This window comes from Canis lupus, chromosome 11 (genome assembly GCF_048164855.1).
Source record: "Canis lupus baileyi chromosome 11, mCanLup2.hap1, whole genome shotgun sequence".
In the NCBI taxonomy this organism is placed as follows: Eukaryota; Metazoa; Chordata; class Mammalia; order Carnivora; family Canidae; genus Canis; species Canis lupus.
In genome coordinates, this window is record NC_132848.1 from 54,118,547 (window position 1) to 54,132,643 (window position 14,097).

Genomic DNA, 14,097 nt, shown 5'->3' on the forward strand with positions numbered 1-14,097 from the left:
ATTTCACTTTTTATGTACTTTTCTTTATATATAATTGAATTCACAGTTAATTTTATATTTCATTCTATCTTTTTTCTCAAGGTCCACTTTTAATATTTACATTCTACCCATTTGCTGAAAATTATCTAAAGTATAATTTTCTGTGAGTAATCCTATAAGGAACAAAAGGGCTTATTTATAGAGATAGTTCTTTGTTCTAGAAGTAAATGGATGAAAAAATTAATAAACAACCAAAAAAATTAACTCCAGGATTATACATTTACAAAAGTTCAGGAATGTGCTTATAAAAGTTCATGATACTTTATTGTGGAATGAGTAATGGATAGAATAAAATCAACTTTAATGAAGATCAGAGATTTGATAATCAGCAAATTTAATAATAATGGAACTAAGGGTACTCCCTTGATACTTGAAAGAATTAATTAAAGACAAATAAAGGACATTTTCCCTTAGAGTTTTGACAGAAGATCAAATGAGTAAGAATTCACCAAGTGCTCAAGCACCACGGTAATGTGCTAGGAATTGTGATGATCACCAGGCGTAGAGGACAAGCCCTTACCATAAGGAAATTCGTACATGGAAGGTTTAGAAAATGACGTAGAACATTAAAAAGCAGTAACAAACAATAGCTGAAGACAGTTGTAATACATGACTTACGATTAAATACATTATAATTTGCCAACTGGAATATCCTGGTAATATCTATTAGAGGTCACAGGGAGATAATCATTAAATGAACATAAGAAACTTATTAGTTACCAAGTTACTTGCAGATTAAAATGTACATTACTTTGTTGGTAATACTATCAACTACTTAAAAAATAATGCAAATTTTCTACAAACTCAGAAAGTATAAGAGGACAGAATACTACACGATGAAGCCAGCATATCCTTGATACAAAAACTGGACAAAGATTATAGGACAATTACAGACCAAACTTTTATTTGGAATGCAGACACAAATCTCTTAAAACATCCACAAATCAAACCAAATACTACTATATATATTTTAGAAGATAACATGTAAGGACCTAGTAGAGTCTATTTCAGGTATGCAAGGCTGTTTTAATATTTGAAATTCCATCAATGTAATTTACCACAGTAACAGAATAAAAGAAAAATCACGATACAGAAAAAGCATTTGAAAAAATTTAGGCCTCTGCTTGATTAAAAAAAAAAAAATTCTCAGCAAGATTGAAATGAAACCTCCTCAGACTGAAAAGCAGGGTATCTATGAAAGCCCCACAAACAACACCTTCATTAGTGGTAAAATATTGAATGTTTTTCTCCTTGTATCAGGAAAAAGGCAAAGATGTGTTTCTACAACTCCCAGCCAACATTATACTGGATGTTTCCGCAACAGTGTAAAAGCAAGGAGAAAAACCAAAAGGTTTATGGGTAATTAAGAAGCAAATTGTCTTTATTTAGAAGCAACATACAGTTTATGTAAAAATCCTAAGGTATCTATTTTAAAACTAGAATGGAGGAATTTAGCATGATCACAGGATATAAGGTCAAACACAAAAATAGATTGTAGTTCTAATACTGGCAGCAACCAATTGGAAAATAAAATAATACCATTTACATTTATACCAAAACCTAAAACACTTAGAAATAAATTGCCCATATGAAATTCAAGATCCCTACACTGAAACAAAATGTCACTTAGAGAGCATTTTTAAAGACCTGAATACCTAGAGAAGTATACAATAGTCATTAATTTCAGAGTTACTGTTACCATTTGAGATTTATTTATAACTCAGGTCTTTTATTTATATAAACTTATACTTAAAATTGATTTATAAATTCAATGCAGTCTAATAAAAATCCCAGGTGTCTGCTTATAGAAATTGATAGGCTAAATCTGAAATGTGTGAGGAAATCAGCCTAAAAGACAAAGTTGGAAGACTTACAAACCTAGTTTCAACATGTACTGTAAGGCTACATTAATCAAGACTCTGTGGTAATGGCATGGCAGTAGATGTACAGAACAATGGGACAAAATAGGAAATACAAAAATAAATTAACACATATGTGGTCCACTGATTGTCAATAAAGATATTAATGCATCTCAGTGGAGAAAAGTCAGTTCAACAAATAGTGATAAGAATTTGGAGGAAGAAAATGAGCTTCAACCTCAAACTTAAACCATGGCAATAATTTGAGATGATTCATAAACCTACATATAAAAGCTAAAAATATAAAGCTTCTAGAAGAAGTTTCTTATTAGAATAACTTCTCATTCTGAATTATGGAAAATGTACTGGTCACAAAACAATTAATCAAAAAAGAAAAATAATAAGGAAAGGGCGAGTCTTATCAAAATAAGAATCTCACCAAAAGTTGTCATTAATAAAATAAACTCAAATCACAGGCTTCAAAAAATATTTTTAAAGTATGTATTTTGTAAAAGACTTCTATTCGGAATGTATAATGAACACCTATGAGTCAATAACACAAGAGAAAACAATTTAAAAATGGCCATGAGACTTGAATTTTTCAAAAAAGATGGACCAGTAAGCATTTGAAAAATGCTCAACTTCATCAGTCACAAGGGAAATGCAAATTGAGACTTTAATAAGATACTGTCTCATAGCCACCAAAATGGCTCAAATTTAAAAGATTGATTATGTTGGGATGATATGAAGCACCTGGCACTCTAATACGTTGCTGGTGAAAGTATACAATGAAACAACCAGTTTAGAGAAACTATTTGACAGTCTTTTATGAGGTTAAACATACACCTTTATTAAGCCTATTTATTAAAACTTCCATTTGTAAGTATTTTCCCAAGGTAAATAAACACATGTTCATAAAAAGACTGTACAACAATATTCTTCAGACCTCTAGGCATACAAAAAAAAAAGGTAAAAAGCTCAATGTTCATCAGCCAAAGGATGAACACACCATAGCATATTCAAATAATGAAAAACTATACACAATAAAAAACAATTACTAACCTATGTAATCATATGGATGAATCTCAAAAACATTATGTTGAACATTAGCCTCGGTGTCCATTGAAAGATGAATGGATAAAGAAGATGTGGTCTATGTATACAACGGAATATTACTCAGCCATTAGAAACGACAAATACTCACCATTTGCTTCAACGTGGATGGAACTGGAGGGTATTATGCTGAGTGAAGTAAGTCAATCGGAGAAGCACAAACATTATATGGTCTCATTCATTTGGGGAATATAAATAATAGTGAAAGGGAATAGAAGGGAAGGGAGAAGAAATGTGTGGGAAATCTCAGAAAGGGAGACAGAACATAAAGACTCCTAACTCTGGGAAACGAACTAGGGGTGGTGGAAGGGGAGGAGGGCAGGGGGTGGGGGTGAATGGGTGACGGGCACTGAGGAGGGCACTTGACGGGATGAGCACTGGGTGTTATTCTGTATGTTGGTAAATTGAACACCAATAAAAAATAAATTTATTAAAAAAATTTAAAAAAGAATCTAGACTCAAATAGTAGGAGGTGTATATTGCATTTAGATGAAGTTCTAGGATGGATAAAACTAGTCTGTAGTAATAGAAACCAGATAGCTGCTTCCAAGCAGAATTGAGGGGAAGGAGGAGGAAAACATGATAGAAATATTCTGTATCATTCTGTAGCTATTGGTTACCTCCGTGTATACAAACCCATTTAACTCTACACTTAAGATATGCATAGGATATGTGAATTTTACCTCAAAGATACATGCTGTTGACAGAAAATCTAACTTTTCAGAGGAAAGTCATGCAACTATCATGATCTCTTATATAACATGGCTCCATAGCAATAGTAAAGCAGTATTAGTTCAGAGTAATTGAGCCAGGTTAGACAAAAAGTTCTAAAGTGGAGGTAAACATATACGGCTACAAATATAGGTAACACTAGCTTATGATTACCGAGGTATACACTTTGTCTTTTCTGGATGTCAGTTTTCTCATCTGTAAAATTAATGCACGTGGGTATCAGGGGTTTTTTGTCTTTTTCTCCAAAACTAATTTTATCTATAAACACAATATATACGAATATTAAATGCAGAACTTGTTCAGTTGAAGTGCTGTGGGGGTTCATTACACAAGCCATTTAGGACTCCTGTCTCCACCACACTGGCTCCTAATGCACCTCTGCCTAAATGTAGGATTCTGAGGAAGACGGTTCAAAGCCTTGGATACACAAAATTAGCCTCCAAGTAATTAAATCTACAACTTACTTTTTTTTAACCTGCAAGTTATTTTTGTCTTACATACTAATCTATTATTTCTATATTTAATATAGCTAGGTTATTTTTTATCATTTCATGACAGCAAAATGAATCGTGCCAGGAGATAAAAAGAAAATGAATGGCCTCTGGTAAACTTGTTGGATTGGGGTTTTCAGGTGGGAGGTGGCACAGAGCATAAGGAGTACACAACTATTTTTTTTTTTTTTAATGCTTTGGCCATATTCTTAATCTTCAATTGGACTTTCTTTAAAAACAATGTGAGAAGGATGTGTACCTTTCAGAAGGCTCTAAGGATCCTAACCACCCTCTTGAATGGTGAGTTTTATTAAGAAGTAAACAAAGCTGTGACACAGAATAAACTATATAAACAAAAAACAGCTAAATCCTATCTGGAGGATTAAAATTACCTGGAGTTAGAACATCAAATAAAACATGAAATATAGACGCGGCATTATGGAAATAGGTTTCCTGTCAAACAGGCAATTAAAAACAAAAGTATAGTGAATCACAGACACATTCATTTTCTATTCATTTTCTAAAGTAGGGATGAATAACAAGTGGATGCTTTGCCTTTCTTTTCTCTTTCTTACAAAAGAAAACAGGGATAGAATGTATTTCACATACAGTGGAGTGCATATTTTCAGACGTTGACACATCTTTATTGCTCAATCTGTTACTGAAAAAAATTAAACCTGCTCTTGCCGTTTGTGGACAGTCAGTTCAGCAGCACATGTCAACAGCCTCTACCTGGGTTAATTTACCATTTAGAACTATGAGTATCAAAGTAATCCTTGCAGTAAACAACCTGTACTCCACAGTAAATATCGCATTATCCCCGAGAAGAATGATGGAGTCAACTCAATAAATAAAAATACTGGCAGTAATTCTGAACTTTTACAATTAAAAACTAATTCTTGGTTGAAAATAAACAGTGTGGTAATTTCATTTATGGGCAGCAAACAAGCCCTACAAAGTTATGTGTTTAAGAATCTGTTGTCTTTTGGATAATAGACATTAATTTTTTTCAACTACAGGTCTTGACCATTTTGCAAGGACAATTACAGCAGAAGCCCAGAAAGATTGGTGTGAAGAAATCTAATTGGCTAAAATGTGCACTATTATTTGCCCAAAGGCTCTAAGATCTTAGTGACACAATTAGTAAAGAAAAGTAAGTTTTCTATTATGGAGACATTTACTACAAATTAACCTTCAATTTCTGTTAGTAAGTGGAAAATCAAGACACCAGCAATGTGGTTGGCTAGAAAATACTCTAATCCTGGCTAATATTTTGTAATGCATCAGTATTTACTAAGAGCTATTAGACAAACTGTACGATATCCTCTTATTTAATTTTAACAATCACATGGACACATTATTCATCTTGAATATTTAGGTTATTATGAATTTAATTCATGAACAATTCATAAGAAAAGTAGCTTTGAGGCAAAGTAAAGGCTCTTTCTAGTATCAAATCAAATCAAAGGCTACAGTAAGTTATCAAAGGTTGCCGGAACATTTATATATATATTCACATGGTAATTCCACTACTGGAAATTTAACCCAATAAATAATCACATATGTGGCTTACAGTTTACAAAACAACTTGCAGAACCCCGAGAAGGTTAGAGAGATGAAATAAAGAAATCAAGGCAAAGTTAAAAAACAATAAAAAGTGAAACAAAGTCACCATCAATTTCCTATGCGAAGAAATATTGTATATAATTGGTAGTGTTGGGTCACAAATTCAACTCTAACCACAGATCAAAGCAAAGAGAGAAATCAAATACAAGATTCAGTGTCTTTAATATAAAAGACCAAAGGGAAAAAATACAGCCCGTTTTTTTCCCCACTGGAATAAAGGTCTGAGAAAAATTGCTCCTATGGAGCCTCAAAGTGATTCTTCTTAATGAACTTGAAATGTTCTTCAGCAGCATGCTGACAGCAAACACTGCAGTCATATTCTAAGGTGTAGCTCAGTGAAACAATTCTAGCAGGGAACCAAATAATGGTCAAAGTATCGAAGTGTCTGATGGCCTTGTGGAACCAGGAGCAAATTTAGAACACATTGAAGGTTTGAATGGACTATAAAGGGGTTAAGTTAGTGGTTTTAAAAACCACGTTCTCAGAAATCTTTGTCTCTATCTTAGATGCCAGAGAAAGGATAAAGGAGGCAGGTATGGTGGAGTTTTGGAATTCTATTTCTGCTTTACACAGAGAAGCTCCTGGCTCACCAATTTCATTATTGGGCTTTGTCATTATTTGAAGAGAGGATCCACTGAGAAAGAAAAAAATACAAAGTGGGTTCAATATTACATTAATTATAGCAGTGGAAAAACTTGCAACATAAAAGTCACAAAAATATAGTAATGGCTAATCAGTAACATAAATTTAGCTCTGAAGGAAGTATTATGTCAAGTGTTCATAGTTGGGCCACAGATTCAAGTGGTTTATACAGACACTAAAGAGAGCATTATTTTTAAGATTTGATGTTGGGACACCTGGGTGGCGTAGCCAGTTAAGTGACCAACTCTTGATTTCAGCTCAGATCATGATCTCAGGGTCCTGAGAGGTGAGTCTCACATTGGGGTCATACTGGGCATGGAGTCTGCTTAAGATTCTCTCTCCCTCTGTCCCTCTTTATTACTAAAATTAGTAATTATTCAGCAGTAGGAAAAGTATTAAGATTCTAAGTTCTTATTTTAATAATTTAGAGTTTGACAAGAGCAAAAAAAAAAAAACCATTTTATGCTCAATACAGTGTGTTGGGAAGTTTATATAGATGAAATCATTTAATCCTTATAACTCTTGTGAAATAGATACGATTTATAGAAGTGGGGAGTCTGAATCACAGAATGTGAACTAACTTGTTCAAATTACGTGGCTAGTTAATTGTGGTTCCAGGATTCAAACTCAAGCTATCTCCAGTGTCAGTATTCTTGACCAAAACACTAACTGGTCTCTTAATAGCAAACTGCTCACTTTCTCTCAGCCCTATCATCCTCTCTAATACTATGTCATGCGACAATAACACTATCACCTTTCATCTGTATGCTGGTCTACAGTTTCCAAAGTGTACACATTGTCTGTTCTTTAAGACGCTTCTATAAACAAGGACATTACCTTTCTGTCTTTGATTCTAATATGTTATGGCACCACATCTGCTCCATATGTAGAGCCACTTTCATAGACTTGATTTCTTGGTTCCTCATTTCACCACACACATTCTAGTCCATAGGAGTTTTTGTTTTTTACCTGATTTCATAAAGAATCCTGGGGAGTTAGTTGTTAAATTTCATAAGCTATGGATTGTTACAGAGCAAAAGGAATAAACCCATCTATTATAATAATATCTTAGTTTGTTGGAGCATTTAGAGCTTATCAAGCTAATGAGTGGCAGACACTAGATTATAACTTCTAGTTTTCTAAGACATGACATGTAAAAGTGGTGAGTGGCAATATTAACCAGAGGTACTCTAACATTCAATCCAATGGATAATAAAGGTATCAAAGCTTTGACTACGATCTTAAATGACATTTTCTTACTGGGAAAAATTACATACATATAGCTCCCAGCATGAGGCCAGAAATCTAGGCTTCTGAGCAAGTCTGTGATGTGCTTCGGGACAATGGAATTCACATCTGAGAGGAATAGAAGTACCAAAAAACTTCATGTCCCATCAATGTTTGGTTTTCCTATATATATATATAGAAAACAGATTACTTTAGATCTACTTCTTTTTTTAAATTTCAGCATTGTTAGTTTTTTTTAGTGAAGACCCCAGGGAATTCAACAGCAAGAACACGAGAGATTTTAGTGACAGATTAAAAAGTTAATGCTCTCTACCAAAAAAGTTAAGCCCAAACAATATAATTATCTGCTTTAATCATAGCTAAAAATTGCTTTCTTGTTAAAGTAAAATCCCTAAGACAAATTTCAAACACAGGAAATATAAAGAATATAAAGAATAATTTATGTGTCTTTGCTTTTTTCTTAGTATTCAAATCAGGAATTAATTTTGCAGTTGTTGGTTTTTTATTATTTTGAAATTAGAAATTTAAATGATTATTATACTATATCACAATAATTGTTTGAGTTAAATGTACCCTTCACCTCTTTTGGGAATAAAATTAGTAAAATCATGTTGACTCCTAGGATGAAAGAGTATTAGAAAAACAATCAGCAAGTCATTTGTTTTTGCCCTTGCTTTCCTTTTAACTGAGCAAATGGGTAATTTAGAAAATATATACTTGAAGAAAAGCTATAAAAATGACTATGATCTTACTACCAAAACTAAAATGCAAAAAAATTCCTAATAATTGCAATTATAATACAATGTTTGTAAAGCACTCACCAGTTGCTATTATTATTCTGAAGACTTTTCAAAATATATAGACCTATTTAATTCTCCTAGCAAAGCTTTGAGGCAAAGACTCAAATTTTATGGCCCCATTTCACAGAAAAGAAACTGAGTAACAGGAAGTGTAATGTGACTTGTTTTCAATAACACACTTATTAATTGCCAGCCAGGCTTCCAAGTTCAGACATTTCGGTTTTAGATTAGTGTTTATTACCCACTATTCTCTATTACTGGACTCTGTTGTTTATACTACATATATTCTGAACATTAAGGAAGCAAGTGGTTCAGCGGATATAGATTCATGTGATAAATACTGTAGAAACTGTACAAGGGACTAATTTCGACAGACTTATAACCCAAAAATATTTTTTTGTATTTTAACATTTTAGTATCTTAACACTGCCTACCTAGTTAACCAGAAAAAAAATGAAAAATGAATTTCATTGTAAAAGTGAAAAGTATGCCCTGAAAGTGAGTTCAAGAGAAAAATGTAATGATACCATTATGGTTAGATTAGATACTGAATATTCTTCCATCACTTCAATGTCCCCTCACTTGAAAATATTTTCAAGTAATTGTAAGGTCAATATTGGTTGAAATTCAAATTGAACAAAATATGATTTTTATGAAATTTATTATGCGCACTGTCATGTATCTGTTAACAAAATCAATGGAGATCTAGCTACAAAATTAACAAGTTCGTTTTTAAAGCTAACACGTGGAAATTTTATCAGAATGAGAGATAGCTATATTTTACTTCACATCTTCCCTATTACCATTTAGGTAGAGCTACCAATTGAAAAAAAAAAAATTTAATTGCACATATACCACTTCATGGTAAGGACTTACTTAATTGATGTTAAGTAGGAGACACAACACTTGAATAAGTTCCAAAACTAAAAAGTACAATTTGAATGTGTCTTGATTCCTACATTAAAGACAGTGTTTCAGGGCAGCCTGGGTGGCTCAGTGGTTTAGCGCGGCCTTCAGTCCAGGGCGTGATCCTGGAGTCCCGGGATCGAGTCCCACGTCGGGCTCCCTGCATGGAGCCTGCTTCTCCCTCTGCCTGTGTCTCTGCCTCTCTCTCTCTCTGTGTCTCTCATGAATAAATAAATAAAATCTTAAAAAAAATAAAAACAGTGTTTGACTATTTAATAAAAACCAATATCTAGTTTTATGAGCAACACATGTACAGAGTTATTTCATTGAGCCGTAATTAAAGATAACTATTCCTAAGAGTTTCACACAACATATTTAGTCCACACCCTCAATTTGCAGTTACAGATGATCACCCTATCCACCACATTTACATAAAAGGTTAAGTGTTCACATTTTTAGGATATAGAAAACTCTGGGTTCACAGTCCCATTTCTATGGTATTTAACATCTTGGATATTATCTAACTGTGGCAGAAGCAGTTTTGCTATACCCAACCCTGCTTCTTCCTGGGTCCATGGAATAGGTCACAGGCTCCCTTGTACTCCCTGTATTTCGCTGATGGAAATCCATTCACAAACAAGTGAACATGATAAGCTCTATTTCAAGCCTTGACCCATAAAACAAATCTCCCATACACAATGTTCTATGCTTTCTATCCATTACGGCTGTTTGGAATGGAGAAGACATTTTGCCAGTGACACTGTGGAAGTGGATTCCACCAGCCCACAAAAGCAATTATTAAATATTCCAGAATGTTCTGTGCCAGTTGTTACACTATTGGCAGCTTGAGATTTACCATGGTGAGAGTATTTATACCAGCGGCATCAGCAACTACTGCACATTAGAGTTGAGGTTTTTTTCCCCTCCTTATTTGGAGAGATGGCATACCAGCATACTAATGCCCCTTAAATGGTTCCGTCATCCACATGGGAAAGATAGCAAAGCCAAAATCTAGAAAGAACTTATTCTGATTCACTATTCGGAAATAAAAGTCACCTGATGAGCAACATTTCTATTAGACTGCTAGGTCAGCGGAAATAGGGTGTTCAAGTTTGCTCAGGATGGTTTTTGTGCCCATTTTTCCATTGAATTAATTGGGTTTCCTTTCATTCGCAAAAGTGTCTTAATTTGAATGAAACCAACTATTTGGCAAGTTCAAACAGAACTTATCTTGAATTAAGCTACTGAAAATTTGAGTGTCAAATTATCTGTTACTACCTGTTAGTAATATTTTAACTAGTACACTAGGTTCACTTTCCTTAATTTTACAACGAAGAAACTGTATTTGATCTTCATAATAATTTTATGAAGGAAAGCAGTGATCTGATGTGCTCACTTCCACATATGTGTAAAAGCAGAGAAAGTAAACTTGTCACCATGATCATAGCAGAGGATTATAAATTCTCTTGACTTGGAATCCAGGACTAGTGACAATAGCCATCTCTAAATTTGCAACAATCTTTTGAATATAGCATGTGACTTAGGTACTATGGTAACTTTTCCTTCAGGAAAATATTTCAGTTTGTATTTTCTCAGCACGCATCAATTGGAAAGAGGATAAGATGGCCCAGAGGTACCCTGGATGACGATGTAAAATTTCTTTAACCCAGTTGTTATGGGTCTTGGGGGCATTTTGTTTAAATCAAAACTATAGTTCTTGCTTCAAAATATTAACAAATTAAAGCCATTTGGCTTCCCATCAAATCCAACATCCTTAAGGGGGTTGTTTTGGTTTTTGGGTTTTGTTTGTTTGTTTTGCCTCTAGCAAGAATGGTAGAGAGAGGCTAGGACTAAAATAAACAGTGCTTTCTCCAAAATCAATTGGAATTATATGTAGATTGACTTTGGGCACGCAAACTCATGCCTGCATGTAAACAAAAAATCCACACCCGTTCCCATTTATAAAAAGCTTCAAATTTGAGACGCTGAGTGAACACTGGTTCAACAACACAATTCCTATTGACCAATCTTTGTTCTGGATTATTTCCACTTGCTGGTTATGTCCAGACTCCTATGCCTTCATGTCATTCCCTATAGTCACACTCAGTCAAAATCCTCAACAATTTGTTTCCATTCTACATTTTAAAATAACATTTAATGTGTGCTATTCATATAATATATTATTTAGTTCCCAGAGAAATCATGTAAAGTTAATGTGGTTACTATCATCAATGAATAAATTGAGGCTCAGAGAAGATATCTGCAATAGGTTTAGGATGCTGGTTATTATATTCATCAAAAAATTTTGGCAGTTTATAACCTATCTTCAATTTAGAAGAGAATAGAAATACCTTAACTTCAAAACATTTCTGAAAACGGAGAAACAGAACTTCCATTTTTTTAATGAGACCACCAAAATTTACATATTGGACATGGATAACAAAAATAAATTTGAATGATCAATTTCAGTGTGAAAATTCTAAATGCAATATTATAGTGCGAATCTAACAAAGTCTGATATATATGGGTAAATGCAAGTAAGGACCATCTCAGGAACATAAGAAGTGTTTAAGAGTATTTAATGACAATTCACTGGTTAAGCACATTAATGAAAGAGTAATTTGTGATTATGTCTGCAGAAAGGCATTTAGTAAGATAAATATTGTTTTGCCTAGTTCAAGATAGGTTTCACGTTTTTATCTTTCTACAGTGTCTATCATTCAAACTAAGACAGCTCCACAAGAGGCTACTATTTATTAGGTGGGGATATGGGCACAAAGAATATCCTCAGCAAATCTGGGCATCCTGTTCTCACTGACCTCGCAGTCTAATATAGATTTAAAAAAAACTCACTACATTTATGACAAAAACATTATTATGCACTATATAAACTAGCAAAACCCTCACATACAGAAAGTAATTTTTAGCACATTAGAATTATAGGGGACTTACCTAGCATTATGAAGGATGTTTACCCAAAACCTCTAGCATATAAACTATTATTTTATATTCAGAACATTTTAAAGCCATGCCACAGGAATCAAAGAATATATGAGAAATCAAAATTCTCAAACAGTGACAGTACAACCACTTTGGAAAGCGGTTTATCTGTGTCTAACGCCAAAATATGCTTACAGTAGGATTCAGCAATTTCAGCTCTAGATGTTAGAGAATCTTTCATATGGCTCCAACTATACAAATAATATATGCATGATTTTGAATAAAGAAATGGGAAATAAACACTTAAGTGATGGACATGTATATTCTTAAAATGTATTACTATCCAATGAATGAATTTGATTATATTCAACAGGTATAAAGCTCCAATACATACATTTAAGTGAAAAGATTAAGTTCTATTTCTCAAAAAACATTCTACTGAATATGAAAAAATATGTATGTAAACTTTAATATATGGCACAATAACATAGACACAAGAATATGTAGTCAAAACATAAAACTGGACCAGAAAAACAGAAAAAACTTCAAAATAGTAATTACAGGACACCTGGCTGGCTCAGCAGTTGAGTGTCTGCCTTTGGCTCAGGGCATGATCCTGGGGTCCTGGTCCTGCATCAGGCTCCCTCCACAGGGAGTCTCTTCTCCCTCTGCCTATGTCTCTGCCTCTCTGTGTCTCATGAATAAATAAAGTCTTTAAAAAAAAACATAGTAACTAACTGGTGAGGGAGGTTGTAAAGGACCTAACTTTATATTTCACGTTTATGTCATCTAAAAGAATCTGAAGTAAATATGACCAAATATCATTATTAACTAATTCCTAATAGAGAATTTTTTACATGAAATAAATTTTTGCTATAAGTGACCCTACCAATCAGCTAAGTCTCTTGTTTTTCAGGTATGGAGAAGAAACTCAAGGCCGTATACAGACTAAGATCAGAAAGATAAAGTATAGCAGAACTAGAAAAAGAAATCTAGGTTTTCAGTCTCCAATTTAGTGTTCTTTCCATAAAATTACACTGATTTTAATCAGACAGACTTTATATGGAATTTTATTTTGATTCAACAGAAACATTTTTACCTCTATTCAGATATTTTCCTCCTGATTAAGTTCCCTGTGTATCTTTTTGTTTGTTTCAGTCTGCCCTAGAATAACTTGTTTACATGTCTGTCTTTCCCACTGTCAAAGTTCCTGGATGTCAGAGACATATCTTGGTTATTTTTTAAAATCTCCACTCATCTTAGTATCTTATGTACAAAAGGCATTCCATGTGTGTGTGCCTGAAGAATTGAATACATTGATTTATTTATTTTTCAGCAACTTGAGCAAATATTTTAGGTATCTTTTATATGTCATATTCTGTGTTATGCATGGAGCTAATTGTCATACAAAAAATGGATGAAGGTTGTAACATTAAATTCAACATAAGCTCTAAAAAGATAGATGCTTTTCAACTGGCATTCATCTTGAAGTTTCTGTGACCATCTCTAACCCACTTTGATAAGAATAATTTCAAACACAAAACATTGGTAGATAGCACTGGGCTTTTATTGTCAGAGTGATGAGCTAAATCTAAAGAGAAGCTAAGTATTGCCATGATTGCCCCTCAAATAATCAATTTGTTTTTGCTGATTTTACAGCATGAAAGAGCACAGAGCAGCAGAGAAAAACTAATCAATACG